Here is a 21,906-nt window from a genome sequence, read left to right as displayed (position 1 = left end):
AGCACAGTGCGCGGTGCAACGACATGATTCACAGGCGCAGTTTGGTGTCATGATGGCTGGCGTTCGTCTCCACGAAACGTGTCCCGAGCATGCCGTTGTACAAAGTGGGAGCGTCTATGTTTACAGTTGTCGTTAAGTAGCGTGCGTACAGCTTGCTGTGTTCGCTGGAGGAGCCCTTGTGCCGTTGTCCGGTGTGGTCTAGTGGCTAGGATACCTGGCTCTCACCCAGGAGGCCCGGGTTCGATTCCCGGTACCGGAAATGCGCATTTTGTTGCTCCTCTTATGCGACTTGGCCCGACTTAGCTCGACTGACGCTCCGCTGACGCTTGCAGAAAACTACGTTAAGTACGATTCGGCGTGACAAGTGACGGCGAGAGCGATGCGACATCTGTCCACCTCTTATCGACGCACATACCTGTGGTCAACAGACTTGGAGGACTGCAAGACATTGCCACGGGGGTTGAATGCAGCTAACCACACTGCTTGGTGTCCTAACAGCGCAGACACGTTCGTTTGCCAGTGTACATATAATGGAGATCGCGTCTGACACAGCTGTGGGGAGACGCAGTGGTGTGTGGGCCGAGCTTTGCTGTTCATCGCCACTTGCAGTCGCGAGAACTGCTGTCGGCGGTGCTTCCGTGGCCGTGATCGTCTAGTGGTTAGGACATTGCGTTGTGGCCGCAATAACCCAGGTTCGAATCCTGGTCACGGCAATTTTTAAACTTTTTGCCTTGCTGTCGCTGCAGTGACGATTGTGACTCAGTGTTTGAAAACACGGTGCCCTCTTGATTTTTCACTCATGTTCCGCAGGCTGCAGGTGGCACTACCAATTCATTATCAACACGTAATGCCGCCGCACCAGAACGCGGGCAGCTGCCTGTGTAGTGAATCTCTATTCGAAGAAGGCATTTGTTTGAGGTGCAATGGATGAGCAGCCAGTCGCAGCAGAACAGGAAGCTGTGTCGTGGACTGTTTCTACAAAAGCGAAGAACACTGGCACAGGTAGCGTGGCCGAGCGGTCTAAGGCGCTGGTTTAAGGCACCAGTCTCTTCGGAGGCGTGGGTTCGAATCCCACCGCTGCCAATTTTTTCTCGTTTTTTGTGCCATTGCGGTGTTTTCTCGTGGGGTAGAACGCAGCTCCTCTGACCGCCGTGCGGCGTCGGTAGCGTGGCCGAGCGGTCTAAGGCGCTGGTTTCAGGCACCAGTCTCCTCGGAGGCGTGGGTTCGAATCCCACCTCTGCCAATGTTTTCTGTCTCGAAAGCCGGAGCACTGACTACCCGCGACGAAACAGCGCAGCAAGCCGTGAGCGTCTCTTTCTTAAATTGTCGCAGCACAGTGCGCGGTGCAACGACATGATTCACAGGCGCAGTTTGGTGTCATGATGGCTGGCGTTCGTCTCCACGAAACGTGTCCCGAGCATGCCGTTGTACAAAGTGGGAGCGTCTATGTTTACAGTTGTCGTTAAGTAGCGTGCGTACAGCTTGCTGTGTTCGCTGGAGGAGCCCTTGTGCCGTTGTCCGGTGTGGTCTAGTGGCTAGGATACCTGGCTCTCACCCAGGAGGCCCGGGTTCGATTCCCGGTACCGGAAATGCGCATTTTGTTGCTCCTCTTATGCGACTTGGCCCGACTTAGCTCGACTGACGCTCCGCTGACGCTTGCAGAAAACTACGTTAAGTACGATTCGGCGTGACAAGTGACGGCGAGAGCGATGCGACATCTGTCCACCTCTTATCGACGCACATACCTGTGGTCAACAGACTTGGAGGACTGCAAGACATTGCCACGGGGGTTGAATGCAGCTAACCACACTGCTTGGTGTCCTAACAGCGCAGACACGTTCGTTTGCCAGTGTACATATAATGGAGATCGCGTCTGACACAGCTGTGGGGAGACGCAGTGGTGTGTGGGCCGAGCTTTGCTGTTCATCGCCACTTGCAGTCGCGAGAACTGCTGTCGGCGGTGCTTCCGTGGCCGTGATCGTCTAGTGGTTAGGACATTGCGTTGTGGCCGCAATAACCCAGGTTCGAATCCTGGTCACGGCAATTTTTAAACTTTTTGCCTTGCTGTCGCTGCAGTGACGATTGTGACTCAGTGTTTGAAAACACGGTGCCCTCTTGATTTTTCACTCATGTTCCGCAGGCTGCAGGTGGCACTACCAATTCATTATCAACACGTAATGCCGCCGCACCAGAACGCGGGCAGCTGCCTGTGTAGTGAATCTCTATTCGAAGAAGGCATTTGTTTGAGGTGCAATGGATGAGCAGCCAGTCGCAGCAGAACAGGAAGCTGTGTCGTGGACTGTTTCTACAAAAGCGAAGAACACTGGCACAGGTAGCGTGGCCGAGCGGTCTAAGGCGCTGGTTTAAGGCACCAGTCTCTTCGGAGGCGTGGGTTCGAATCCCACCGCTGCCAATTTTTTCTCGTTTTTTGTGCCATTGCGGTGTTTTCTCGTGGGGTAGAACGCAGCTCCTCTGACCGCCGTGCGGCGTCGGTAGCGTGGCCGAGCGGTCTAAGGCGCTGGTTTCAGGCACCAGTCTCCTCGGAGGCGTGGGTTCGAATCCCACCGCTGCCAATGTTTTCTGTCTCGAAAGCCGGAGCACTGACTACCCGCGACGAAACAGCGCAGCAAGCCGTGAGCGTCTCTTTCTTAAATTGTCGCAGCACAGTGCGCGGTGCAACGACATGATTCACAGGCGCAGTTTGGTGTCATGATGGCTGGCGTTCGTCTCCACGAAACGTGTCCCGAGCATGCCGTTGTACAAAGTGGGAGCGTCTATGTTTACAGTTGTCGTTAAGTAGCGTGCGTACAGCTTGCTGTGTTCGCTGGAGGAGCCCTTGTGCCGTTGTCCGGTGTGGTCTAGTGGCTAGGATACCTGGCTCTCACCCAGGAGGCCCGGGTTCGATTCCCGGTACCGGAAATGCGCATTTTGTTGCTCCTCTTATGCGACTTGGCCCGACTTAGCTCGACTGACGCTCCGCTGACGCTTGCAGAAAACTACGTTAAGTACGATTCGGCGTGACAAGTGACGGCGAGAGCGATGCGACATCTGTCCACCTCTTATCGACGCACATACCTGTGGTCAACAGACTTGGAGGACTGCAAGACATTGCCACGGGGGTTGAATGCAGCTAACCACACTGCTTGGTGTCCTAACAGCGCAGACACGTTCGTTTGCCAGTGTACATATAATGGAGATCGCGTCTGACACAGCTGTGGGGAGACGCAGTGGTGTGTGGGCCGAGCTTTGCTGTTCATCGCCACTTGCAGTCGCGAGAACTGCTGTCGGCGGTGCTTCCGTGGCCGTGATCGTCTAGTGGTTAGGACATTGCGTTGTGGCCGCAATAACCCAGGTTCGAATCCTGGTCACGGCAATTTTTAAACTTTTTGCCTTGCTGTCGCTGCAGTGACGATTGTGACTCAGTGTTTGAAAACACGGTGCCCTCTTGATTTTTCACTCATGTTCCGCAGGCTGCAGGTGGCACTACCAATTCATTATCAACACGTAATGCCGCCGCACCAGAACGCGGGCAGCTGCCTGTGTAGTGAATCTCTATTCGAAGAAGGCATTTGTTTGAGGTGCAATGGATGAGCAGCCAGTCGCAGCAGAACAGGAAGCTGTGTCGTGGACTGTTTCTACAAAAGCGAAGAACACTGGCACAGGTAGCGTGGCCGAGCGGTCTAAGGCGCTGGTTTAAGGCACCAGTCTCTTCGGAGGCGTGGGTTCGAATCCCACCGCTGCCAATTTTTTCTCGTTTTTTGTGCCATTGCGGTGTTTTCTCGTGGGGTAGAACGCAGCTCCTCTGACCGCCGTGCGGCGTCGGTAGCGTGGCCGAGCGGTCTAAGGCGCTGGTTTCAGGCACCAGTCTCCTCGGAGGCGTGGGTTCGAATCCCACCGCTGCCAATGTTTTCTGTCTCGAAAGCCGGAGCACTGACTACCCGCGACGAAACAGCGCAGCAAGCCGTGAGCGTCTCTTTCTTAAATTGTCGCAGCACAGTGCGCGGTGCAACGACATGATTCACAGGCGCAGTTTGGTGTCATGATGGCTGGCGTTCGTCTCCACGAAACGTGTCCCGAGCATGCCGTTGTACAAAGTGGGAGCGTCTATGTTTACAGTTGTCGTTAAGTAGCGTGCGTACAGCTTGCTGTGTTCGCTGGAGGAGCCCTTGTGCCGTTGTCCGGTGTGGGCTAGTGGCTAGGATACCTGGCTCTCACCCAGGAGGCCCGGGTTCGATTCCCGGTACCGGAAATGCGCATTTTGTTGCTCCTCTTATGCGACTTGGCCCGACTTAGCTCGACTGACGCTCCGCTGACGCTTGCAGAAAACTACGTTAAGTACGATTCGGCGTGACAAGTGACGGCGAGAGCGATGCGACATCTGTCCACCTCTTATCGACGCACATACCTGTGGTCAACAGACTTGGAGGACTGCAAGACATTGCCACGGGGGTTGAATGCAGCTAACCACACTGCTTGGTGTCCTAACAGCGCAGACACGTTCGTTTGCCAGTGTACATATAATGGAGATCGCGTCTGACACAGCTGTGGGGAGACGCAGTGGTGTGTGGGCCGAGCTTTGCTGTTCATCGCCACTTGCAGTCGCGAGAACTGCTGTCGGCGGTGCTTCCGTGGCCGTGATCGTCTAGTGGTTAGGACATTGCGTTGTGGCCGCAATAACCCAGGTTCGAATCCTGGTCACGGCAATTTTTAAACTTTTTGCCTTGCTGTCGCTGCAGTGACGATTGTGACTCAGTGTTTGAAAACACGGTGCCCTCTTGATTTTTCACTCATGTTCCGCAGGCTGCAGGTGGCACTACCAATTCATTATCAACACGTAATGCCGCCGCACCAGAACGCGGGCAGCTGCCTGTGTAGTGAATCTCTATTCGAAGAAGGCATTTGTTTGAGGTGCAATGGATGAGCAGCCAGTCGCAGCAGAACAGGAAGCTGTGTCGTGGACTGTTTCTACAAAAGCGAAGAACACTGGCACAGGTAGCGTGGCCGAGCGGTCTAAGGCGCTGGTTTAAGGCACCAGTCTCTTCGGAGGCGTGGGTTCGAATCCCACCGCTGCCAATTTTTTCTCGTTTTTTGTGCCATTGCGGTGTTTTCTCGTGGGGTAGAACGCAGCTCCTCTGACCGCCGTGCGGCGTCGGTAGCGTGGCCGAGCGGTCTAAGGCGCTGGTTTCAGGCACCAGTCTCCTCGGAGGCGTGGGTTCGAATCCCACCGCTGCCAATGTTTTCTGTCTCGAAAGCCGGAGCACTGACTACCCGCGACGAAACAGCGCAGCAAGCCGTGAGCGTCTCTTTCTTAAATTGTCGCAGCACAGTGCGCGGTGCAACGACATGATTCACAGGCGCAGTTTGGTGTCATGATGGCTGGCGTTCGTCTCCACGAAACGTGTCCCGAGCATGCCGTTGTACAAAGTGGGAGCGTCTATGTTTACAGTTGTCGTTAAGTAGCGTGCGTACAGCTTGCTGTGTTCGCTGGAGGAGCCCTTGTGCCGTTGTCCGGTGTGGTCTAGTGGCTAGGATACCTGGCTCTCACCCAGGAGGCCCGGGTTCGATTCCCGGTACCGGAAATGCGCATTTTGTTGCTCCTCTTATGCGACTTGGCCCGACTTAGCTCGACTGACGCTCCGCTGACGCTTGCAGAAAACTACGTTAAGTACGATTCGGCGTGACAAGTGACGGCGAGAGCGATGCGACATCTGTCCACCTCTTATCGACGCACATACCTGTGGTCAACAGACTTGGAGGACTGCAAGACATTGCCACGGGGGTTGAATGCAGCTAACCACACTGCTTGGTGTCCTAACAGCGCAGACACGTTCGTTTGCCAGTGTACATATAATGGAGATCGCGTCTGACACAGCTGTGGGGAGACGCAGTGGTGTGTGGGCCGAGCTTTGCTGTTCATCGCCACTTGCAGTCGCGAGAACTGCTGTCGGCGGTGCTTCCGTGGCCGTGATCGTCTAGTGGTTAGGACATTGCGTTGTGGCCGCAATAACCCAGGTTCGAATCCTGGTCACGGCAATTTTTAAACTTTTTGCCTTGCTGTCGCTGCAGTGACGATTGTGACTCAGTGTTTGAAAACACGGTGCCCTCTTGATTTTTCACTCATGTTCCGCAGGCTGCAGGTGGCACTACCAATTCATTATCAACACGTAATGCCGCCGCACCAGAACGCGGGCAGCTGCCTGTGTAGTGAATCTCTATTCGAAGAAGGCATTTGTTTGAGGTGCAATGGATGAGCAGCCAGTCGCAGCAGAACAGGAAGCTGTGTCGTGGACTGTTTCTACAAAAGCGAAGAACACTGGCACAGGTAGCGTGGCCGAGCGGTCTAAGGCGCTGGTTTAAGGCACCAGTCTCTTCGGAGGCGTGGGTTCGAATCCCACCGCTGCCAATTTTTTCTCGTTTTTTGTGCCATTGCGGTGTTTTCTCGTGGGGTAGAACGCAGCTCCTCTGACCGCCGTGCGGCGTCGGTAGCGTGGCCGAGCGGTCTAAGGCGCTGGTTTCAGGCACCAGTCTCCTCGGAGGCGTGGGTTCGAATCCCACCGCTGCCAATGTTTTCTGTCTCGAAAGCCGGAGCACTGACTACCCGCGACGAAACAGCGCAGCAAGCCGTGAGCGTCTCTTTCTTAAATTGTCGCAGCACAGTGCGCGGTGCAACGACATGATTCACAGGCGCAGTTTGGTGTCATGATGGCTGGCGTTCGTCTCCACGAAACGTGTCCCGAGCATGCCGTTGTACAAAGTGGGAGCGTCTATGTTTACAGTTGTCGTTAAGTAGCGTGCGTACAGCTTGCTGTGTTCGCTGGAGGAGCCCTTGTGCCGTTGTCCGGTGTGGTCTAGTGGCTAGGATACCTGGCTCTCACCCAGGAGGCCCGGGTTCGATTCCCGGTACCGGAAATGCGCATTTTGTTGCTCCTCTTATGCGACTTGGCCCGACTTAGCTCGACTGACGCTCCGCTGACGCTTGCAGAAAACTACGTTAAGTACGATTCGGCGTGACAAGTGACGGCGAGAGCGATGCGACATCTGTCCACCTCTTATCGACGCACATACCTGTGGTCAACAGACTTGGAGGACTGCAAGACATTGCCACGGGGGTTGAATGCAGCTAACCACACTGCTTGGTGTCCTAACAGCGCAGACACGTTCGTTTGCCAGTGTACATATAATGGAGATCGCGTCTGACACAGCTGTGGGGAGACGCAGTGGTGTGTGGGCCGAGCTTTGCTGTTCATCGCCACTTGCAGTCGCGAGAACTGCTGTCGGCGGTGCTTCCGTGGCCGTGATCGTCTAGTGGTTAGGACATTGCGTTGTGGCCGCAATAACCCAGGTTCGAATCCTGGTCACGGCAATTTTTAAACTTTTTGCCTTGCTGTCGCTGCAGTGACGATTGTGACTCAGTGTTTGAAAACACGGTGCCCTCTTGATTTTTCACTCATGTTCCGCAGGCTGCAGGTGGCACTACCAATTCATTATCAACACGTAATGCCGCCGCACCAGAACGCGGGCAGCTGCCTGTGTAGTGAATCTCTATTCGAAGAAGGCATTTGTTTGAGGTGCAATGGATGAGCAGCCAGTCGCAGCAGAACAGGAAGCTGTGTCGTGGACTGTTTCTACAAAAGCGAAGAACACTGGCACAGGTAGCGTGGCCGAGCGGTCTAAGGCGCTGGTTTAAGGCACCAGTCTCTTCGGAGGCGTGGGTTCGAATCCCACCGCTGCCAATTTTTTCTCGTTTTTTGTGCCATTGCGGTGTTTTCTCGTGGGGTAGAACGCAGCTCCTCTGACCGCCGTGCGGCGTCGGTAGCGTGGCCGAGCGGTCTAAGGCGCTGGTTTCAGGCACCAGTCTCCTCGGAGGCGTGGGTTCGAATCCCACCGCTGCCAATGTTTTCTGTCTCGAAAGCCGGAGCACTGACTACCCGCGACGAAACAGCGCAGCAAGCCGTGAGCGTCTCTTTCTTAAATTGTCGCAGCACAGTGCGCGGTGCAACGACATGATTCACAGGCGCAGTTTGGTGTCATGATGGCTGGCGTTCGTCTCCACGAAACGTGTCCCGAGCATGCCGTTGTACAAAGTGGGAGCGTCTATGTTTACAGTTGTCGTTAAGTAGCGTGCGTACAGCTTGCTGTGTTCGCTGGAGGAGCCCTTGTGCCGTTGTCCGGTGTGGTCTAGTGGCTAGGATACCTGGCTCTCACCCAGGAGGCCCGGGTTCGATTCCCGGTACCGGAAATGCGCATTTTGTTGCTCCTCTTATGCGACTTGGCCCGACTTAGCTCGACTGACGCTCCGCTGACGCTTGCAGAAAACTACGTTAAGTACGATTCGGCGTGACAAGTGACGGCGAGAGCGATGCGACATCTGTCCACCTCTTATCGACGCACATACCTGTGGTCAACAGACTTGGAGGACTGCAAGACATTGCCACGGGGGTTGAATGCAGCTAACCACACTGCTTGGTGTCCTAACAGCGCAGACACGTTCGTTTGCCAGTGTACATATAATGGAGATCGCGTCTGACACAGCTGTGGGGAGACGCAGTGGTGTGTGGGCCGAGCTTTGCTGTTCATCGCCACTTGCAGTCGCGAGAACTGCTGTCGGCGGTGCTTCCGTGGCCGTGATCGTCTAGTGGTTAGGACATTGCGTTGTGGCCGCAATAACCCAGGTTCGAATCCTGGTCACGGCAATTTTTAAACTTTTTGCCTTGCTGTCGCTGCAGTGACGATTGTGACTCAGTGTTTGAAAACACGGTGCCCTCTTGATTTTTCACTCATGTTCCGCAGGCTGCAGGTGGCACTACCAATTCATTATCAACACGTAATGCCGCCGCACCAGAACGCGGGCAGCTGCCTGTGTAGTGAATCTCTATTCGAAGAAGGCATTTGTTTGAGGTGCAATGGATGAGCAGCCAGTCGCAGCAGAACAGGAAGCTGTGTCGTGGACTGTTTCTACAAAAGCGAAGAACACTGGCACAGGTAGCGTGGCCGAGCGGTCTAAGGCGCTGGTTTAAGGCACCAGTCTCTTCGGAGGCGTGGGTTCGAATCCCACCGCTGCCAATTTTTTCTCGTTTTTTGTGCCATTGCGGTGTTTTCTCGTGGGGTAGAACGCAGCTCCTCTGACCGCCGTGCGGCGTCGGTAGCGTGGCCGAGCGGTCTAAGGCGCTGGTTTCAGGCACCAGTCTCCTCGGAGGCGTGGGTTCGAATCCCACCTCTGCCAATGTTTTCTGTCTCGAAAGCCGGAGCACTGACTACCCGCGACGAAACAGCGCAGCAAGCCGTGAGCGTCTCTTTCTTAAATTGTCGCAGCACAGTGCGCGGTGCAACGACATGATTCACAGGCGCAGTTTGGTGTCATGATGGCTGGCGTTCGTCTCCACGAAACGTGTCCCGAGCATGCCGTTGTACAAAGTGGGAGCGTCTATGTTTACAGTTGTCGTTAAGTAGCGTGCGTACAGCTTGCTGTGTTCGCTGGAGGAGCCCTTGTGCCGTTGTCCGGTGTGGTCTAGTGGCTAGGATACCTGGCTCTCCCCCAGGAGGCCCGGGTTCGATTCCCGGTACCGGAAATGCGCATTTTGTTGCTCCTCTTATGCGACTTGGCCCGACTTAGCTCGACTGACGCTCCGCTGACGCTTGCAGAAAACTACGTTAAGTACGATTCGGCGTGACAAGTGACGGCGAGAGCGATGCGACATCTGTCCACCTCTTATCGACGCACATACCTGTGGTCAACAGACTTGGAGGACTGCAAGACATTGCCACGGGGGTTGAATGCAGCTAACCACACTGCTTGGTGTCCTAACAGCGCAGACACGTTCGTTTGCCAGTGTACATATAATGGAGATCGCGTCTGACACAGCTGTGGGGAGACGCAGTGGTGTGTGGGCCGAGCTTTGCTGTTCATCGCCACTTGCAGTCGCGAGAACTGCTGTCGGCGGTGCTTCCGTGGCCGTGATCGTCTAGTGGTTAGGACATTGCGTTGTGGCCGCAATAACCCAGGTTCGAATCCTGGTCACGGCAATTTTTAAACTTTTTGCCTTGCTGTCGCTGCAGTGACGATTGTGACTCAGTGTTTGAAAACACGGTGCCCTCTTGATTTTTCACTCATGTTCCGCAGGCTGCAGGTGGCACTACCAATTCATTATCAACACGTAATGCCGCCGCACCAGAACGCGGGCAGCTGCCTGTGTAGTGAATCTCTATTCGAAGAAGGCATTTGTTTGAGGTGCAATGGATGAGCAGCCAGTCGCAGCAGAACAGGAAGCTGTGTCGTGGACTGTTTCTACAAAAGCGAAGAACACTGGCACAGGTAGCGTGGCCGAGCGGTCTAAGGCGCTGGTTTAAGGCACCAGTCTCTTCGGAGGCGTGGGTTCGAATCCCACCGCTGCCAATTTTTTCTCGTTTTTTGTGCCATTGCGGTGTTTTCTCGTGGGGTAGAACGCAGCTCCTCTGACCGCCGTGCGGCGTCGGTAGCGTGGCCGAGCGGTCTAAGGCGCTGGTTTCAGGCACCAGTCTCCTCGGAGGCGTGGGTTCGAATCCCACCTCTGCCAATGTTTTCTGTCTCGAAAGCCGGAGCACTGACTACCCGCGACGAAACAGCGCAGCAAGCCGTGAGCGTCTCTTTCTTAAATTGTCGCAGCACAGTGCGCGGTGCAACGACATGATTCACAGGCGCAGTTTGGTGTCATGATGGCTGGCGTTCGTCTCCACGAAACGTGTCCCGAGCATGCCGTTGTACAAAGTGGGAGCGTCTATGTTTACAGTTGTCGTTAAGTAGCGTGCGTACAGCTTGCTGTGTTCGCTGGAGGAGCCCTTGTGCCGTTGTCCGGTGTGGTCTAGTGGCTAGGATACCTGGCTCTCCCCCAGGAGGCCCGGGTTCGATTCCCGGTACCGGAAATGCGCATTTTGTTGCTCCTCTTATGCGACTTGGCCCGACTTAGCTCGACTGACGCTCCGCTGACGCTTGCAGAAAACTACGTTAAGTACGATTCGGCGTGACAAGTGACGGCGAGAGCGATGCGACATCTGTCCACCTCTTATCGACGCACATACCTGTGGTCAACAGACTTGGAGGACTGCAAGACATTGCCACGGGGGTTGAATGCAGCTAACCACACTGCTTGGTGTCCTAACAGCGCAGACACGTTCGTTTGCCAGTGTACATATAATGGAGATCGCGTCTGACACAGCTGTGGGGAGACGCAGTGGTGTGTGGGCCGAGCTTTGCTGTTCATCGCCACTTGCAGTCGCGAGAACTGCTGTCGGCGGTGCTTCCGTGGCCGTGATCGTCTAGTGGTTAGGACATTGCGTTGTGGCCGCAATAACCCAGGTTCGAATCCTGGTCACGGCAATTTTTAAACTTTTTGCCTTGCTGTCGCTGCAGTGACGATTGTGACTCAGTGTTTGAAAACACGGTGCCCTCTTGATTTTTCACTCATGTTCCGCAGGCTGCAGGTGGCACTACCAATTCATTATCAACACGTAATGCCGCCGCACCAGAACGCGGGCAGCTGCCTGTGTAGTGAATCTCTATTCGAAGAAGGCATTTGTTTGAGGTGCAATGGATGAGCAGCCAGTCGCAGCAGAACAGGAAGCTGTGTCGTGGACTGTTTCTACAAAAGCGAAGAACACTGGCACAGGTAGCGTGGCCGAGCGGTCTAAGGCGCTGGTTTAAGGCACCAGTCTCTTCGGAGGCGTGGGTTCGAATCCCACCGCTGCCAATTTTTTCTCGTTTTTTGTGCCATTGCGGTGTTTTCTCGTGGGGTAGAACGCAGCTCCTCTGACCGCCGTGCGGCGTCGGTAGCGTGGCCGAGCGGTCTAAGGCGCTGGTTTCAGGCACCAGTCTCCTCGGAGGCGTGGGTTCGAATCCCACCTCTGCCAATGTTTTCTGTCTCGAAAGCCGGAGCACTGACTACCCGCGACGAAACAGCGCAGCAAGCCGTGAGCGTCTCTTTCTTAAATTGTCGCAGCACAGTGCGCGGTGCAACGACATGATTCACAGGCGCAGTTTGGTGTCATGATGGCTGGCGTTCGTCTCCACGAAACGTGTCCCGAGCATGCCGTTGTACAAAGTGGGAGCGTCTATGTTTACAGTTGTCGTTAAGTAGCGTGCGTACAGCTTGCTGTGTTCGCTGGAGGAGCCCTTGTGCCGTTGTCCGGTGTGGTCTAGTGGCTAGGATACCTGGCTCTCACCCAGGAGGCCCGGGTTCGATTCCCGGTACCGGAAATGCGCATTTTGTTGCTCCTCTTATGCGACTTGGCCCGACTTAGCTCGACTGACGCTCCGCTGACGCTTGCAGAAAACTACGTTAAGTACGATTCGGCGTGACAAGTGACGGCGAGAGCGATGCGACATCTGTCCACCTCTTATCGACGCACATACCTGTGGTCAACAGACTTGGAGGACTGCAAGACATTGCCACGGGGGTTGAATGCAGCTAACCACACTGCTTGGTGTCCTAACAGCGCAGACACGTTCGTTTGCCAGTGTACATATAATGGAGATCGCGTCTGACACAGCTGTGGGGAGACGCAGTGGTGTGTGGGCCGAGCTTTGCTGTTCATCGCCACTTGCAGTCGCGAGAACTGCTGTCGGCGGTGCTTCCGTGGCCGTGATCGTCTAGTGGTTAGGACATTGCGTTGTGGCCGCAATAACCCAGGTTCGAATCCTGGTCACGGCAATTTTTAAACTTTTTGCCTTGCTGTCGCTGCAGTGACGATTGTGACTCAGTGTTTGAAAACACGGTGCCCTCTTGATTTTTCACTCATGTTCCGCAGGCTGCAGGTGGCACTACCAATTCATTATCAACACGTAATGCCGCCGCACCAGAACGCGGGCAGCTGCCTGTGTAGTGAATCTCTATTCGAAGAAGGCATTTGTTTGAGGTGCAATGGATGAGCAGCCAGTCGCAGCAGAACAGGAAGCTGTGTCGTGGACTGTTTCTACAAAAGCGAAGAACACTGGCACAGGTAGCGTGGCCGAGCGGTCTAAGGCGCTGGTTTAAGGCACCAGTCTCTTCGGAGGCGTGGGTTCGAATCCCACCGCTGCCAATTTTTTCTCGTTTTTTGTGCCATTGCGGTGTTTTCTCGTGGGGTAGAACGCAGCTCCTCTGACCGCCGTGCGGCGTCGGTAGCGTGGCCGAGCGGTCTAAGGCGCTGGTTTCAGGCACCAGTCTCCTCGGAGGCGTGGGTTCGAATCCCACCTCTGCCAATGTTTTCTGTCTCGAAAGCCGGAGCACTGACTACCCGCGACGAAACAGCGCAGCAAGCCGTGAGCGTCTCTTTCTTAAATTGTCGCAGCACAGTGCGCGGTGCAACGACATGATTCACAGGCGCAGTTTGGTGTCATGATGGCTGGCGTTCGTCTCCACGAAACGTGTCCCGAGCATGCCGTTGTACAAAGTGGGAGCGTCTATGTTTACAGTTGTCGTTAAGTAGCGTGCGTACAGCTTGCTGTGTTCGCTGGAGGAGCCCTTGTGCCGTTGTCCGGTGTGGTCTAGTGGCTAGGATACCTGGCTCTCACCCAGGAGGCCCGGGTTCGATTCCCGGTACCGGAAATGCGCATTTTGTTGCTCCTCTTATGCGACTTGGCCCGACTTAGCTCGACTGACGCTCCGCTGACGCTTGCAGAAAACTACGTTAAGTACGATTCGGCGTGACAAGTGACGGCGAGAGCGATGCGACATCTGTCCACCTCTTATCGACGCACATACCTGTGGTCAACAGACTTGGAGGACTGCAAGACATTGCCACGGGGGTTGAATGCAGCTAACCACACTGCTTGGTGTCCTAACAGCGCAGACACGTTCGTTTGCCAGTGTACATATAATGGAGATCGCGTCTGACACAGCTGTGGGGAGACGCAGTGGTGTGTGGGCCGAGCTTTGCTGTTCATCGCCACTTGCAGTCGCGAGAACTGCTGTCGGCGGTGCTTCCGTGGCCGTGATCGTCTAGTGGTTAGGACATTGCGTTGTGGCCGCAATAACCCAGGTTCGAATCCTGGTCACGGCAATTTTTAAACTTTTTGCCTTGCTGTCGCTGCAGTGACGATTGTGACTCAGTGTTTGAAAACACGGTGCCCTCTTGATTTTTCACTCATGTTCCGCAGGCTGCAGGTGGCACTACCAATTCATTATCAACACGTAATGCCGCCGCACCAGAACGCGGGCAGCTGCCTGTGTAGTGAATCTCTATTCGAAGAAGGCATTTGTTTGAGGTGCAATGGATGAGCAGCCAGTCGCAGCAGAACAGGAAGCTGTGTCGTGGACTGTTTCTACAAAAGCGAAGAACACTGGCACAGGTAGCGTGGCCGAGCGGTCTAAGGCGCTGGTTTAAGGCACCAGTCTCTTCGGAGGCGTGGGTTCGAATCCCACCGCTGCCAATTTTTTCTCGTTTTTTGTGCCATTGCGGTGTTTTCTCGTGGGGTAGAACGCAGCTCCTCTGACCGCCGTGCGGCGTCGGTAGCGTGGCCGAGCGGTCTAAGGCGCTGGTTTCAGGCACCAGTCTCCTCGGAGGCGTGGGTTCGAATCCCACCTCTGCCAATGTTTTCTGTCTCGAAAGCCGGAGCACTGACTACCCGCGACGAAACAGCGCAGCAAGCCGTGAGCGTCTCTTTCTTAAATTGTCGCAGCACAGTGCGCGGTGCAACGACATGATTCACAGGCGCAGTTTGGTGTCATGATGGCTGGCGTTCGTCTCCACGAAACGTGTCCCGAGCATGCCGTTGTACAAAGTGGGAGCGTCTATGTTTACAGTTGTCGTTAAGTAGCGTGCGTACAGCTTGCTGTGTTCGCTGGAGGAGCCCTTGTGCCGTTGTCCGGTGTGGTCTAGTGGCTAGGATACCTGGCTCTCACCCAGGAGGCCCGGGTTCGATTCCCGGTACCGGAAATGCGCATTTTGTTGCTCCTCTTATGCGACTTGGCCCGACTTAGCTCGACTGACGCTCCGCTGACGCTTGCAGAAAACTACGTTAAGTACGATTCGGCGTGACAAGTGACGGCGAGAGCGATGCGACATCTGTCCACCTCTTATCGACGCACATACCTGTGGTCAACAGACTTGGAGGACTGCAAGACATTGCCACGGGGGTTGAATGCAGCTAACCACACTGCTTGGTGTCCTAACAGCGCAGACACGTTCGTTTGCCAGTGTACATATAATGGAGATCGCGTCTGACACAGCTGTGGGGAGACGCAGTGGTGTGTGGGCCGAGCTTTGCTGTTCATCGCCACTTGCAGTCGCGAGAACTGCTGTCGGCGGTGCTTCCGTGGCCGTGATCGTCTAGTGGTTAGGACATTGCGTTGTGGCCGCAATAACCCAGGTTCGAATCCTGGTCACGGCAATTTTTAAACTTTTTGCCTTGCTGTCGCTGCAGTGACGATTGTGACTCAGTGTTTGAAAACACGGTGCCCTCTTGATTTTTCACTCATGTTCCGCAGGCTGCAGGTGGCACTACCAATTCATTATCAACACGTAATGCCGCCGCACCAGAACGCGGGCAGCTGCCTGTGTAGTGAATCTCTATTCGAAGAAGGCATTTGTTTGAGGTGCAATGGATGAGCAGCCAGTCGCAGCAGAACAGGAAGCTGTGTCGTGGACTGTTTCTACAAAAGCGAAGAACACTGGCACAGGTAGCGTGGCCGAGCGGTCTAAGGCGCTGGTTTAAGGCACCAGTCTCTTCGGAGGCGTGGGTTCGAATCCCACCGCTGCCAATTTTTTCTCGTTTTTTGTGCCATTGCGGTGTTTTCTCGTGGGGTAGAAACGCAGCTCCTCTGACCGCCGTGCGGCGTCGGTAGCGTGGCCGAGCGGTCTAAGGCGCTGGTTTCAGGCACCAGTCTCCTCGGAGGCGTGGGTTCGAATCCCACCGCTGCCAATGTTTTCTGTCTCGAAAGCCGGAGCACTGACTACCCGCGACGAAACAGCGCAGCAAGCCGTGAGCGTCTCTTTCTTAAATTGTCGCAGCACAGTGCGCGGTGCAACGACATGATTCACAGGCGCAGTTTGGTGTCATGATGGCTGCGTTCGTCTCCACGAACGTGTCCCGAGCATGCCGTTGTACAAAGTGGAGCGTCTATGTTTACAGTTGTCGTTAAGTAGCGTGCGTACAGCTTGCTGTGTTCGCTGGAGGAGCCCTTGTGCCGTTGTCCGGTGTGGTCTAGTGGCTAGGATACCTGGCTCTCACCCAGGAGGCCCGGGTTCGATTCCCGGTACCGGAAATGCGCATTTTGTTGCTCCTCTTATGCGACTTGGCCCGACTTAGCTCGACTGACGCTCCGCTGACGCTTGCAGAAAACTACGTTAAGTACGATTCGGCGTGACAAGTGACGGCGAGAGCGATGCGACATCTGTCCACCTCTTATCGACGCACATACCTGTGGTCAACAGACTTGGAGGACTGCAAGACATTGCCACGGGGGTTGAATGCAGCTAACCACACTGCTTGGTGTCCTAACAGCGCAGACACGTTCGTTTGCCAGTGTACATATAATGGAGATCGCGTCTGACACAGCTGTGGGGAGACGCAGTGGTGTGTGGGCCGAGCTTTGCTGTTCATCGCCACTTGCAGTCGCGAGAACTGCTGTCGGCGGTGCTTCCGTGGCCGTGATCGTCTAGTGGTTAGGACATTGCGTTGTGGCCGCAATAACCCAGGTTCGAATCCTGGTCACGGCAATTTTTAAACTTTTTGCCTTGCTGTCGCTGCAGTGACGATTGTGACTCAGTGTTTGAAAACACGGTGCCCTCTTGATTTTTCACTCATGTTCCGCAGGCTGCAGGTGGCACTACCAATTCATTATCAACACGTAATGCCGCCGCACCAGAACGCGGGCAGCTGCCTGTGTAGTGAATCTCTATTCGAAGAAGGCATTTGTTTGAGGTGCAATGGATGAGCAGCCAGTCGCAGCAGAACAGGAAGCTGTGTCGTGGACTGTTTCTACAAAAGCGAAGAACACTGGCACAGGTAGCGTGGCCGAGCGGTCTAAGGCGCTGGTTTAAGGCACCAGTCTCTTCGGAGGCGTGGGTTCGAATCCCACCGCTGCCAATTTTTTCTCGTTTTTTGTGCCATTGCGGTGTTTTCTCGTGGGGTAGAACGCAGCTCCTCTGACCGCCGTGCGGCGTCGGTAGCGTGGCCGAGCGGTCTAAGGCGCTGGTTTCAGGCACCAGTCTCCTCGGAGGCGTGGGTTCGAATCCCACCGCTGCCAATGTTTTCTGTCTCGAAAGCCGGAGCACTGACTACCCGCGACGAAACAGCGCCAGCAAGCCGTGAGCGTCTCTTTCTTAAATTGTCGCAGCACAGTGCGCGGTGCAACGACATGATTCACAGGCGCAGTTTGGTGTCAGATGGCTGGCGTTCGTCTCCACGAAACGTGTCCCGAGCATGCCGTTGTACAAAGTGGAGCGTCTATGTTTACCAGTTGTCGTTAAGTAGCGTGCGTACAGCTTGCTGTGTTCGCTGGAGGAGCCCTTGTGCCGTTGTCCGGTGTGGTCTAGTGGCTAGGATACCTGGCTCTCACCCAGGAGGCCCGGGTTCGATTCCCGGTACCGAAATGCGCATTTTGTTGCTCCTCTTATGCGACTTGGCCCGACTTAGCTCGACTGACGCTCCGCTGACGCTTGCAGAAAACTACGTTAAGTACGATTCGGCGTGACAAGTGACGGCGAGAGCGATGCGACATCTGTCCACCTCTTATCGACGCACATACCTGTGGTCAACAGACTTGGAGGACTGCAAGACATTGCCAACGGGGGTTGAATGCAGCTAACCACACTGCTTGGTGTCCTAACAGCGCAGACACGTTCGTTTGCCAGTGTACATATAATGGAGATCGCGTCTGACACAGCTGTGGGGAGACGCAGTGGTGTGTGGGCCGAGCTTTGCTGTTCATCGCCACTTGCAGTCGCGAGAACTGCTGTCGGCGGTGCTTCCGTGGCCGTGATCGTCTAGTGGTTAGGACATTGCGTTGTGGCCGCAATAACCCAGGTTCGAATCCTGGTCACGGCAATTTTTAAACTTTTTGCCTTGCTGTCGCTGCAGTGGACGATTGTGACTCAGTGTTTGAAAACACGGTGCCCTCTTGATTTTTCACTCATGTTCCGCAGGCTGCAGGTGGCACTACCAATTCATTATCAACACGTAATGCCGCCGCACCAGAACGCGGGCAGCTGCCTGTGTAGTGAATCTCTATTCGAAGAAGGCATTTTGTTTGAGGTGCAATGGATGAGCAGCCAGTCGCAGCAGAACAGGAAGCTGTGTCGTGGACTGTTTCTACAAAGCGAAGAACACTGCACAGGTAGCGTGGCCGAGCGGTCTAAGGCGCTGGTTTAAGGCACCAGTCTCTTCGGAGGCGTGGTTTCGAATCCACCGCTGCCAATTTTTTCTCGTTTTTTGTGCCATTGCGGTGTTTTCTCGTGGGGTAGAACGCAGCTCCTCTGACCGCCGTGCGGCGTCGGTAGCGTGGCCGAGCGGTCTAAGGCGCTGGTTTCAGGCACCAGTCTCCTCGGAGGCGTGGGTTCGAATCCCACCGCTGCCAATGTTTTCTGTCTCGAAAGCCGGAGCACTGACTACCCGCGACGAAACAGCGCAGCAAGCCGTGAGCGTCTCTTTCTTAAATTGTCGCAGCACAGTGCGCGGTGCAACGACATGATCACAGGCGCAGTTTGGTGTCATGATGGCTGGCGTTCGTCTCCACGAAACGTGTCCCGAGCATGCCGTTGTACAAAGTGGGAGCGTCTATGTTTACAGTTGTCGTTAAGTAGCGTGCGTACAGCTTGCTGTGTTCGCTGGAGGAGCCCTTGTGCGTTGTCCGGTGTGGCTAGTGGCTAGGATACCTGGCTCTCACCCAGGAGGCCCGGGTTCGATTCCCGGTACCGGAAATGCGCATTTTGTTGCTCCTCTTATGCGACTTGGCGCCGACTTAGCTCGACTGACGCTCCGCTGACGCTTGCAGAAAACTACGTTAAGTACGATTCGGCGTGACAAGTGACGGCGAGAGCGATGCGACATCTGTCCACCTCTTATCGACGCACATACCTGTGGTCAACAGACTTGGAGGACTGCAAGACATTGCCACGGGGGTTGAATGCAGCTAACCACACTGCTTGGTGTCCTAACAGCGCAGACACGTTCGTTTGCCAGTGTACAATAATGGAGATCGCGTCTGACACAGCTGTGGGGAGACGCAGTGGTGTGTGGGCCGAGCTTTGCTGTTCATCGCCACTTGCAGTCGCGAGAACTGCAGTCGGCGGTGTCTTCCGTGGCCGTGATCGTCTAGTGGTTAGGACATTGCGTTGTGGCCGCAATAACCCAGGTTCGAATCCTGGTCACGGCAATTTTTAAACTTTTTTGCCTTGCTGTCGCTGCAGTGACGATTGTGACTCAGTGTTTGAAAACACGGTGCCCTCTTGATTTTTCACTCATGTTCCGCAGGCTGCAGGTGGCACTACCAATTCATTATCAACACGTAATGCGCCGCACCAGAACGCGGGCAGCTGCCTGTGTAGTGAATCTCTATTCGAAGAAGGCATTTGTTTGAGGTGCAATGGATGAGCAGCAGTCGCAGCAGAACAGGAAGCTGTGTCGTGGACTGTTTCTACAAAAGCGAAGAACACTGGCACAGGTAGCGTGGCCGAGCGGTCTAAGGCGCTGGTTTAAGGCACCAGTCTCTTCGGAGGCGTGGGTTCGAATCCCACCGCTGCCAATTTTTTCTCGTTTTTTGTGCCATTGCGGTGTTTTCTCGTGGGGTAGAACGCAGCTCCTCTGACCGCCGTGCGGCGTCGGTAGCGTGGCCGAGCGGTCTAAGGCGATGGTTTCAGGCACCAGTCTCCTCGGAGGCGTGGGTTCGAATCCCACCTCTGCCAATGTTTTTCTGTCTCGAAAGCCGGAGCACTGACTACCCGCGACGAAACAGCGCAGCAAGCCGTGAGCGTCTCTTTCTTAAATTGTCGCAGCACAGTGCGCGGTGCAACGACATGATTCACAGCGCAGTTTGGTGTCATGATGGCTGGCGTTCGTCTCCACGAAACGTGTCCCGAGCATGCCGTTGTACAAAGTGGGAGCGTCTATGTTTACAGTTGTCGTTAAGTAGCGTGCGTACAGCTTGCTGTGTTCGCTGGAGGAGCCCTTGTGCCGTTGTCCGGTGTGGTCTAGTGGCTAGGAACCTGCTCTCACCAGGAGGCCCGGGTTCGATTCCCGGTACCGGAAATGCGCATTTTGTGCTCCTCTTATGCAGACTTGGCCCGACTTAGCTCGACTGACGCTCCGCTGTACGCTTGCAGAAAAACTACGTTAGTACGATTCGGCGTGACAAGTGACGGCGAGCAGCGATGCGACATCTGTCCACCTCTTATCGACGCACATACCTGTGGTCAACAGACTAACAGACTTGGAGGACTGCAAGACATTGCCACGGGGGTTGAATGCAGCTAACCACACTGCTTGGTGTCCTAACAGCGCAGACACGTTCGTTTGCCAGTGTACATATAATGGAGATCGCGTCTGACACAGCTGTGGGGAGACGCAGTGGTGTGTGGGCCGAGCTTTGCTGTTCATCGCCACTTGCAGTCGCGAGAACTGCTGTCGGCGGTGCTTCCGTGGCCGTGATCGTCTAGTGGTTAGGACATTGCGTTGTGGCCGCAATAACCCAGGTTCGAATCCTGGTCACGGCAATTTTTAAACTTTTTGCCTTGCTGTCGCTGCAGTGACGATTGTGACTCAGTGTTTGAAAACACGGTGCCCTCTTGATTTTTCACTCATGTTCCGCAGGCTGCAGGTGGCACTACCAATTCATTATCAACACGTAATGCCGCCGCACCAGAACGCGGGCAGCTGCCTGTGTAGTGAATCTCTATTCGAAGAAGGCATTTGTTTGAGGTGCAATGGATGAGCAGCCAGTCGCAGCAGAACAGGAAGCTGTGTCGTGGACTGTTTCTACAAAAGCGAAGAACACTGGCACAGGTAGCGTGGCCGAGCGGTCTAAGGCGCTGGTTTAAGGCACCAGTCTCTTCGGAGGCGTGGGTTCGAATCCCACCGCTGCCAATTTTTTCTCGTTTTTTGTGCCATTGCGGTGTTTTCTCGTGGGGTAGAACGCAGCTCCTCTGACCGCCGTGCGGCGTCGGTAGCGTGGCCGAGCGGTCTAAGGCGCTGGTTTCAGGCACCAGTCTCCTCGGAGGCGTGGGTTCGAATCCCACCGCTGCCAATGTTTTCTGTCTCGAAAGCCGGAGCACTGACTACCCGCGACGAAACAGCGCAGCAAGCCGTGAGCGTCTCTTTCTTAAATTGTCGCAGCACAGTGCGCGGTGCAACGACATGATTCACAGGCGCAGTTTGGTGTCATGATGGCTGGCGTTCGTCTCCACGAAACGTGTCCCCGAGCATGCCGTTGTACAAAGTGGGAGCGTCTATGTTTACAGTTGTCGTTAAGTAGCGTGCGTACAGCTTGCTGTGTTCGCTGGAGGAGCCCTTGTGCCGTTGTCCGGTGTGGTCTAGTGGCTAGGATACCTGGCTCTCACCCAGGAGGCCCGGGTTCGATTCCCGGTACCGAAATGCGCATTTTGTTGCTCCTCTTATGCGACTTGGCCCGACTTAGCTCGACTGACGCTCCGCTGACGCTTGCAGAAAACTACGTTAAGTACGATTCGGCGTGACAAGTGACGGCGAGAGCGATGCGACATCTGTCCACCTCTTATCGACGCACATACCTGTGGTCAACAGACTTGGAGGACTGCAAGACATTGCCACGGGGGTTGAATGCAGCTAACCACACTGCTTGGTGTCCTAACAGCGCAGACACGTTCGTTTGCCAGTGTACATATAATGGAGATCGCGTCTGACACAGCTGTGGGGAGACGCAGTGGTGTGTGGGCCGAGCTTTGCTGTTCATCGCCACTTGCAGTCGCGAGAACTGCTGT

At 55.0% G+C, this 21,906-nt stretch overlaps 63 non-coding genes across 63 annotated transcripts; all 63 read left to right on the top strand.

Annotated features, from left to right (window-relative positions):
• Positions 1–187: 187 nt before the first annotated feature.
• Trnae-cuc (transfer RNA glutamic acid (anticodon CUC)) lies at positions 188–259 on the top strand. The gene has a single exon. It is a non-coding gene; the product is annotated as a tRNA-Glu (tRNA).
• Positions 260–641: 382 nt separating this feature from the next.
• Trnah-gug (transfer RNA histidin (anticodon GUG)) lies at positions 642–713 on the top strand. Its single transcript has one exon. It is a non-coding gene; the product is annotated as a tRNA-His (tRNA).
• Positions 714–1,001: 288 nt separating this feature from the next.
• Positions 1,002–1,083, top strand: Trnal-aag (transfer RNA leucine (anticodon AAG)). The gene has a single exon. It is a non-coding gene; the product is annotated as a tRNA-Leu (tRNA).
• Positions 1,084–1,161: 78 nt separating this feature from the next.
• On the top strand, positions 1,162–1,243 carry Trnal-cag (transfer RNA leucine (anticodon CAG)). Its single transcript has one exon. It is a non-coding gene; the product is annotated as a tRNA-Leu (tRNA).
• A 274-nt stretch (positions 1,244–1,517) lies between these two features.
• Positions 1,518–1,589, top strand: Trnae-cuc (transfer RNA glutamic acid (anticodon CUC)). Its single transcript has one exon. It is a non-coding gene; the product is annotated as a tRNA-Glu (tRNA).
• Positions 1,590–1,971: 382 nt separating this feature from the next.
• On the top strand, positions 1,972–2,043 carry Trnah-gug (transfer RNA histidin (anticodon GUG)). Its single transcript has one exon. It is a non-coding gene; the product is annotated as a tRNA-His (tRNA).
• A 288-nt stretch (positions 2,044–2,331) lies between these two features.
• Trnal-aag (transfer RNA leucine (anticodon AAG)) lies at positions 2,332–2,413 on the top strand. Its single transcript has one exon. It is a non-coding gene; the product is annotated as a tRNA-Leu (tRNA).
• A 78-nt stretch (positions 2,414–2,491) lies between these two features.
• Trnal-cag (transfer RNA leucine (anticodon CAG)) lies at positions 2,492–2,573 on the top strand. Its single transcript has one exon. It is a non-coding gene; the product is annotated as a tRNA-Leu (tRNA).
• A 274-nt stretch (positions 2,574–2,847) lies between these two features.
• On the top strand, positions 2,848–2,919 carry Trnae-cuc (transfer RNA glutamic acid (anticodon CUC)). Its single transcript has one exon. It is a non-coding gene; the product is annotated as a tRNA-Glu (tRNA).
• A 382-nt stretch (positions 2,920–3,301) lies between these two features.
• Positions 3,302–3,373, top strand: Trnah-gug (transfer RNA histidin (anticodon GUG)). Its single transcript has one exon. It is a non-coding gene; the product is annotated as a tRNA-His (tRNA).
• Positions 3,374–3,661: 288 nt separating this feature from the next.
• On the top strand, positions 3,662–3,743 carry Trnal-aag (transfer RNA leucine (anticodon AAG)). Its single transcript has one exon. It is a non-coding gene; the product is annotated as a tRNA-Leu (tRNA).
• Positions 3,744–3,821: 78 nt separating this feature from the next.
• Trnal-cag (transfer RNA leucine (anticodon CAG)) lies at positions 3,822–3,903 on the top strand. The gene has a single exon. It is a non-coding gene; the product is annotated as a tRNA-Leu (tRNA).
• A 274-nt stretch (positions 3,904–4,177) lies between these two features.
• On the top strand, positions 4,178–4,249 carry Trnae-cuc (transfer RNA glutamic acid (anticodon CUC)). The gene has a single exon. It is a non-coding gene; the product is annotated as a tRNA-Glu (tRNA).
• A 382-nt stretch (positions 4,250–4,631) lies between these two features.
• Positions 4,632–4,703, top strand: Trnah-gug (transfer RNA histidin (anticodon GUG)). The gene has a single exon. It is a non-coding gene; the product is annotated as a tRNA-His (tRNA).
• A 288-nt stretch (positions 4,704–4,991) lies between these two features.
• Positions 4,992–5,073, top strand: Trnal-aag (transfer RNA leucine (anticodon AAG)). Its single transcript has one exon. It is a non-coding gene; the product is annotated as a tRNA-Leu (tRNA).
• Positions 5,074–5,151: 78 nt separating this feature from the next.
• On the top strand, positions 5,152–5,233 carry Trnal-cag (transfer RNA leucine (anticodon CAG)). Its single transcript has one exon. It is a non-coding gene; the product is annotated as a tRNA-Leu (tRNA).
• Positions 5,234–5,507: 274 nt separating this feature from the next.
• Trnae-cuc (transfer RNA glutamic acid (anticodon CUC)) lies at positions 5,508–5,579 on the top strand. The gene has a single exon. It is a non-coding gene; the product is annotated as a tRNA-Glu (tRNA).
• A 382-nt stretch (positions 5,580–5,961) lies between these two features.
• Positions 5,962–6,033, top strand: Trnah-gug (transfer RNA histidin (anticodon GUG)). The gene has a single exon. It is a non-coding gene; the product is annotated as a tRNA-His (tRNA).
• A 288-nt stretch (positions 6,034–6,321) lies between these two features.
• On the top strand, positions 6,322–6,403 carry Trnal-aag (transfer RNA leucine (anticodon AAG)). The gene has a single exon. It is a non-coding gene; the product is annotated as a tRNA-Leu (tRNA).
• Positions 6,404–6,481: 78 nt separating this feature from the next.
• On the top strand, positions 6,482–6,563 carry Trnal-cag (transfer RNA leucine (anticodon CAG)). Its single transcript has one exon. It is a non-coding gene; the product is annotated as a tRNA-Leu (tRNA).
• A 274-nt stretch (positions 6,564–6,837) lies between these two features.
• On the top strand, positions 6,838–6,909 carry Trnae-cuc (transfer RNA glutamic acid (anticodon CUC)). The gene has a single exon. It is a non-coding gene; the product is annotated as a tRNA-Glu (tRNA).
• Positions 6,910–7,291: 382 nt separating this feature from the next.
• On the top strand, positions 7,292–7,363 carry Trnah-gug (transfer RNA histidin (anticodon GUG)). Its single transcript has one exon. It is a non-coding gene; the product is annotated as a tRNA-His (tRNA).
• Positions 7,364–7,651: 288 nt separating this feature from the next.
• Positions 7,652–7,733, top strand: Trnal-aag (transfer RNA leucine (anticodon AAG)). The gene has a single exon. It is a non-coding gene; the product is annotated as a tRNA-Leu (tRNA).
• A 78-nt stretch (positions 7,734–7,811) lies between these two features.
• Positions 7,812–7,893, top strand: Trnal-cag (transfer RNA leucine (anticodon CAG)). Its single transcript has one exon. It is a non-coding gene; the product is annotated as a tRNA-Leu (tRNA).
• A 274-nt stretch (positions 7,894–8,167) lies between these two features.
• Trnae-cuc (transfer RNA glutamic acid (anticodon CUC)) lies at positions 8,168–8,239 on the top strand. The gene has a single exon. It is a non-coding gene; the product is annotated as a tRNA-Glu (tRNA).
• A 382-nt stretch (positions 8,240–8,621) lies between these two features.
• Positions 8,622–8,693, top strand: Trnah-gug (transfer RNA histidin (anticodon GUG)). Its single transcript has one exon. It is a non-coding gene; the product is annotated as a tRNA-His (tRNA).
• Positions 8,694–8,981: 288 nt separating this feature from the next.
• Positions 8,982–9,063, top strand: Trnal-aag (transfer RNA leucine (anticodon AAG)). Its single transcript has one exon. It is a non-coding gene; the product is annotated as a tRNA-Leu (tRNA).
• Positions 9,064–9,141: 78 nt separating this feature from the next.
• Trnal-cag (transfer RNA leucine (anticodon CAG)) lies at positions 9,142–9,223 on the top strand. Its single transcript has one exon. It is a non-coding gene; the product is annotated as a tRNA-Leu (tRNA).
• Positions 9,224–9,497: 274 nt separating this feature from the next.
• On the top strand, positions 9,498–9,569 carry Trnae-cuc (transfer RNA glutamic acid (anticodon CUC)). Its single transcript has one exon. It is a non-coding gene; the product is annotated as a tRNA-Glu (tRNA).
• Positions 9,570–9,951: 382 nt separating this feature from the next.
• Positions 9,952–10,023, top strand: Trnah-gug (transfer RNA histidin (anticodon GUG)). The gene has a single exon. It is a non-coding gene; the product is annotated as a tRNA-His (tRNA).
• A 288-nt stretch (positions 10,024–10,311) lies between these two features.
• Positions 10,312–10,393, top strand: Trnal-aag (transfer RNA leucine (anticodon AAG)). The gene has a single exon. It is a non-coding gene; the product is annotated as a tRNA-Leu (tRNA).
• A 78-nt stretch (positions 10,394–10,471) lies between these two features.
• On the top strand, positions 10,472–10,553 carry Trnal-cag (transfer RNA leucine (anticodon CAG)). The gene has a single exon. It is a non-coding gene; the product is annotated as a tRNA-Leu (tRNA).
• Positions 10,554–10,827: 274 nt separating this feature from the next.
• Trnae-cuc (transfer RNA glutamic acid (anticodon CUC)) lies at positions 10,828–10,899 on the top strand. Its single transcript has one exon. It is a non-coding gene; the product is annotated as a tRNA-Glu (tRNA).
• A 382-nt stretch (positions 10,900–11,281) lies between these two features.
• On the top strand, positions 11,282–11,353 carry Trnah-gug (transfer RNA histidin (anticodon GUG)). The gene has a single exon. It is a non-coding gene; the product is annotated as a tRNA-His (tRNA).
• Positions 11,354–11,641: 288 nt separating this feature from the next.
• On the top strand, positions 11,642–11,723 carry Trnal-aag (transfer RNA leucine (anticodon AAG)). The gene has a single exon. It is a non-coding gene; the product is annotated as a tRNA-Leu (tRNA).
• A 78-nt stretch (positions 11,724–11,801) lies between these two features.
• Trnal-cag (transfer RNA leucine (anticodon CAG)) lies at positions 11,802–11,883 on the top strand. The gene has a single exon. It is a non-coding gene; the product is annotated as a tRNA-Leu (tRNA).
• Positions 11,884–12,157: 274 nt separating this feature from the next.
• On the top strand, positions 12,158–12,229 carry Trnae-cuc (transfer RNA glutamic acid (anticodon CUC)). The gene has a single exon. It is a non-coding gene; the product is annotated as a tRNA-Glu (tRNA).
• Positions 12,230–12,611: 382 nt separating this feature from the next.
• Positions 12,612–12,683, top strand: Trnah-gug (transfer RNA histidin (anticodon GUG)). Its single transcript has one exon. It is a non-coding gene; the product is annotated as a tRNA-His (tRNA).
• A 288-nt stretch (positions 12,684–12,971) lies between these two features.
• Trnal-aag (transfer RNA leucine (anticodon AAG)) lies at positions 12,972–13,053 on the top strand. The gene has a single exon. It is a non-coding gene; the product is annotated as a tRNA-Leu (tRNA).
• Positions 13,054–13,131: 78 nt separating this feature from the next.
• On the top strand, positions 13,132–13,213 carry Trnal-cag (transfer RNA leucine (anticodon CAG)). The gene has a single exon. It is a non-coding gene; the product is annotated as a tRNA-Leu (tRNA).
• A 274-nt stretch (positions 13,214–13,487) lies between these two features.
• On the top strand, positions 13,488–13,559 carry Trnae-cuc (transfer RNA glutamic acid (anticodon CUC)). Its single transcript has one exon. It is a non-coding gene; the product is annotated as a tRNA-Glu (tRNA).
• Positions 13,560–13,941: 382 nt separating this feature from the next.
• Trnah-gug (transfer RNA histidin (anticodon GUG)) lies at positions 13,942–14,013 on the top strand. Its single transcript has one exon. It is a non-coding gene; the product is annotated as a tRNA-His (tRNA).
• A 288-nt stretch (positions 14,014–14,301) lies between these two features.
• Trnal-aag (transfer RNA leucine (anticodon AAG)) lies at positions 14,302–14,383 on the top strand. Its single transcript has one exon. It is a non-coding gene; the product is annotated as a tRNA-Leu (tRNA).
• Positions 14,384–14,461: 78 nt separating this feature from the next.
• Trnal-cag (transfer RNA leucine (anticodon CAG)) lies at positions 14,462–14,543 on the top strand. Its single transcript has one exon. It is a non-coding gene; the product is annotated as a tRNA-Leu (tRNA).
• Positions 14,544–14,817: 274 nt separating this feature from the next.
• On the top strand, positions 14,818–14,889 carry Trnae-cuc (transfer RNA glutamic acid (anticodon CUC)). Its single transcript has one exon. It is a non-coding gene; the product is annotated as a tRNA-Glu (tRNA).
• A 382-nt stretch (positions 14,890–15,271) lies between these two features.
• Positions 15,272–15,343, top strand: Trnah-gug (transfer RNA histidin (anticodon GUG)). Its single transcript has one exon. It is a non-coding gene; the product is annotated as a tRNA-His (tRNA).
• A 288-nt stretch (positions 15,344–15,631) lies between these two features.
• Positions 15,632–15,713, top strand: Trnal-aag (transfer RNA leucine (anticodon AAG)). The gene has a single exon. It is a non-coding gene; the product is annotated as a tRNA-Leu (tRNA).
• A 79-nt stretch (positions 15,714–15,792) lies between these two features.
• Positions 15,793–15,874, top strand: Trnal-cag (transfer RNA leucine (anticodon CAG)). The gene has a single exon. It is a non-coding gene; the product is annotated as a tRNA-Leu (tRNA).
• A 271-nt stretch (positions 15,875–16,145) lies between these two features.
• Trnae-cuc (transfer RNA glutamic acid (anticodon CUC)) lies at positions 16,146–16,217 on the top strand. The gene has a single exon. It is a non-coding gene; the product is annotated as a tRNA-Glu (tRNA).
• A 382-nt stretch (positions 16,218–16,599) lies between these two features.
• Trnah-gug (transfer RNA histidin (anticodon GUG)) lies at positions 16,600–16,671 on the top strand. Its single transcript has one exon. It is a non-coding gene; the product is annotated as a tRNA-His (tRNA).
• Positions 16,672–16,959: 288 nt separating this feature from the next.
• Positions 16,960–17,041, top strand: Trnal-aag (transfer RNA leucine (anticodon AAG)). Its single transcript has one exon. It is a non-coding gene; the product is annotated as a tRNA-Leu (tRNA).
• Positions 17,042–17,119: 78 nt separating this feature from the next.
• Trnal-cag (transfer RNA leucine (anticodon CAG)) lies at positions 17,120–17,201 on the top strand. Its single transcript has one exon. It is a non-coding gene; the product is annotated as a tRNA-Leu (tRNA).
• A 274-nt stretch (positions 17,202–17,475) lies between these two features.
• On the top strand, positions 17,476–17,547 carry Trnae-cuc (transfer RNA glutamic acid (anticodon CUC)). The gene has a single exon. It is a non-coding gene; the product is annotated as a tRNA-Glu (tRNA).
• Positions 17,548–17,929: 382 nt separating this feature from the next.
• On the top strand, positions 17,930–18,001 carry Trnah-gug (transfer RNA histidin (anticodon GUG)). The gene has a single exon. It is a non-coding gene; the product is annotated as a tRNA-His (tRNA).
• Positions 18,002–18,289: 288 nt separating this feature from the next.
• Positions 18,290–18,370, top strand: Trnal-aag (transfer RNA leucine (anticodon AAG)). Its single transcript has one exon. It is a non-coding gene; the product is annotated as a tRNA-Leu (tRNA).
• A 78-nt stretch (positions 18,371–18,448) lies between these two features.
• Positions 18,449–18,530, top strand: Trnal-cag (transfer RNA leucine (anticodon CAG)). The gene has a single exon. It is a non-coding gene; the product is annotated as a tRNA-Leu (tRNA).
• A 726-nt stretch (positions 18,531–19,256) lies between these two features.
• Positions 19,257–19,328, top strand: Trnah-gug (transfer RNA histidin (anticodon GUG)). Its single transcript has one exon. It is a non-coding gene; the product is annotated as a tRNA-His (tRNA).
• Positions 19,329–19,615: 287 nt separating this feature from the next.
• Trnal-aag (transfer RNA leucine (anticodon AAG)) lies at positions 19,616–19,697 on the top strand. The gene has a single exon. It is a non-coding gene; the product is annotated as a tRNA-Leu (tRNA).
• Positions 19,698–19,775: 78 nt separating this feature from the next.
• Trnal-cag (transfer RNA leucine (anticodon CAG)) lies at positions 19,776–19,857 on the top strand. Its single transcript has one exon. It is a non-coding gene; the product is annotated as a tRNA-Leu (tRNA).
• A 735-nt stretch (positions 19,858–20,592) lies between these two features.
• Positions 20,593–20,664, top strand: Trnah-gug (transfer RNA histidin (anticodon GUG)). The gene has a single exon. It is a non-coding gene; the product is annotated as a tRNA-His (tRNA).
• Positions 20,665–20,952: 288 nt separating this feature from the next.
• On the top strand, positions 20,953–21,034 carry Trnal-aag (transfer RNA leucine (anticodon AAG)). Its single transcript has one exon. It is a non-coding gene; the product is annotated as a tRNA-Leu (tRNA).
• Positions 21,035–21,112: 78 nt separating this feature from the next.
• Positions 21,113–21,194, top strand: Trnal-cag (transfer RNA leucine (anticodon CAG)). Its single transcript has one exon. It is a non-coding gene; the product is annotated as a tRNA-Leu (tRNA).
• A 275-nt stretch (positions 21,195–21,469) lies between these two features.
• Positions 21,470–21,541, top strand: Trnae-cuc (transfer RNA glutamic acid (anticodon CUC)). The gene has a single exon. It is a non-coding gene; the product is annotated as a tRNA-Glu (tRNA).
• Positions 21,542–21,906: the final 365 nt, after the last annotated feature.

Source organism: Schistocerca cancellata, unplaced genomic scaffold, assembly GCF_023864275.1.
Source record: "Schistocerca cancellata isolate TAMUIC-IGC-003103 unplaced genomic scaffold, iqSchCanc2.1 HiC_scaffold_588, whole genome shotgun sequence".
NCBI classification, from domain to species: Eukaryota; Metazoa; Arthropoda; class Insecta; order Orthoptera; family Acrididae; genus Schistocerca; species Schistocerca cancellata.
Note: the sequence above shows the minus strand (reverse complement) of the source record. Positions and strands in the feature narration are given on the sequence as shown.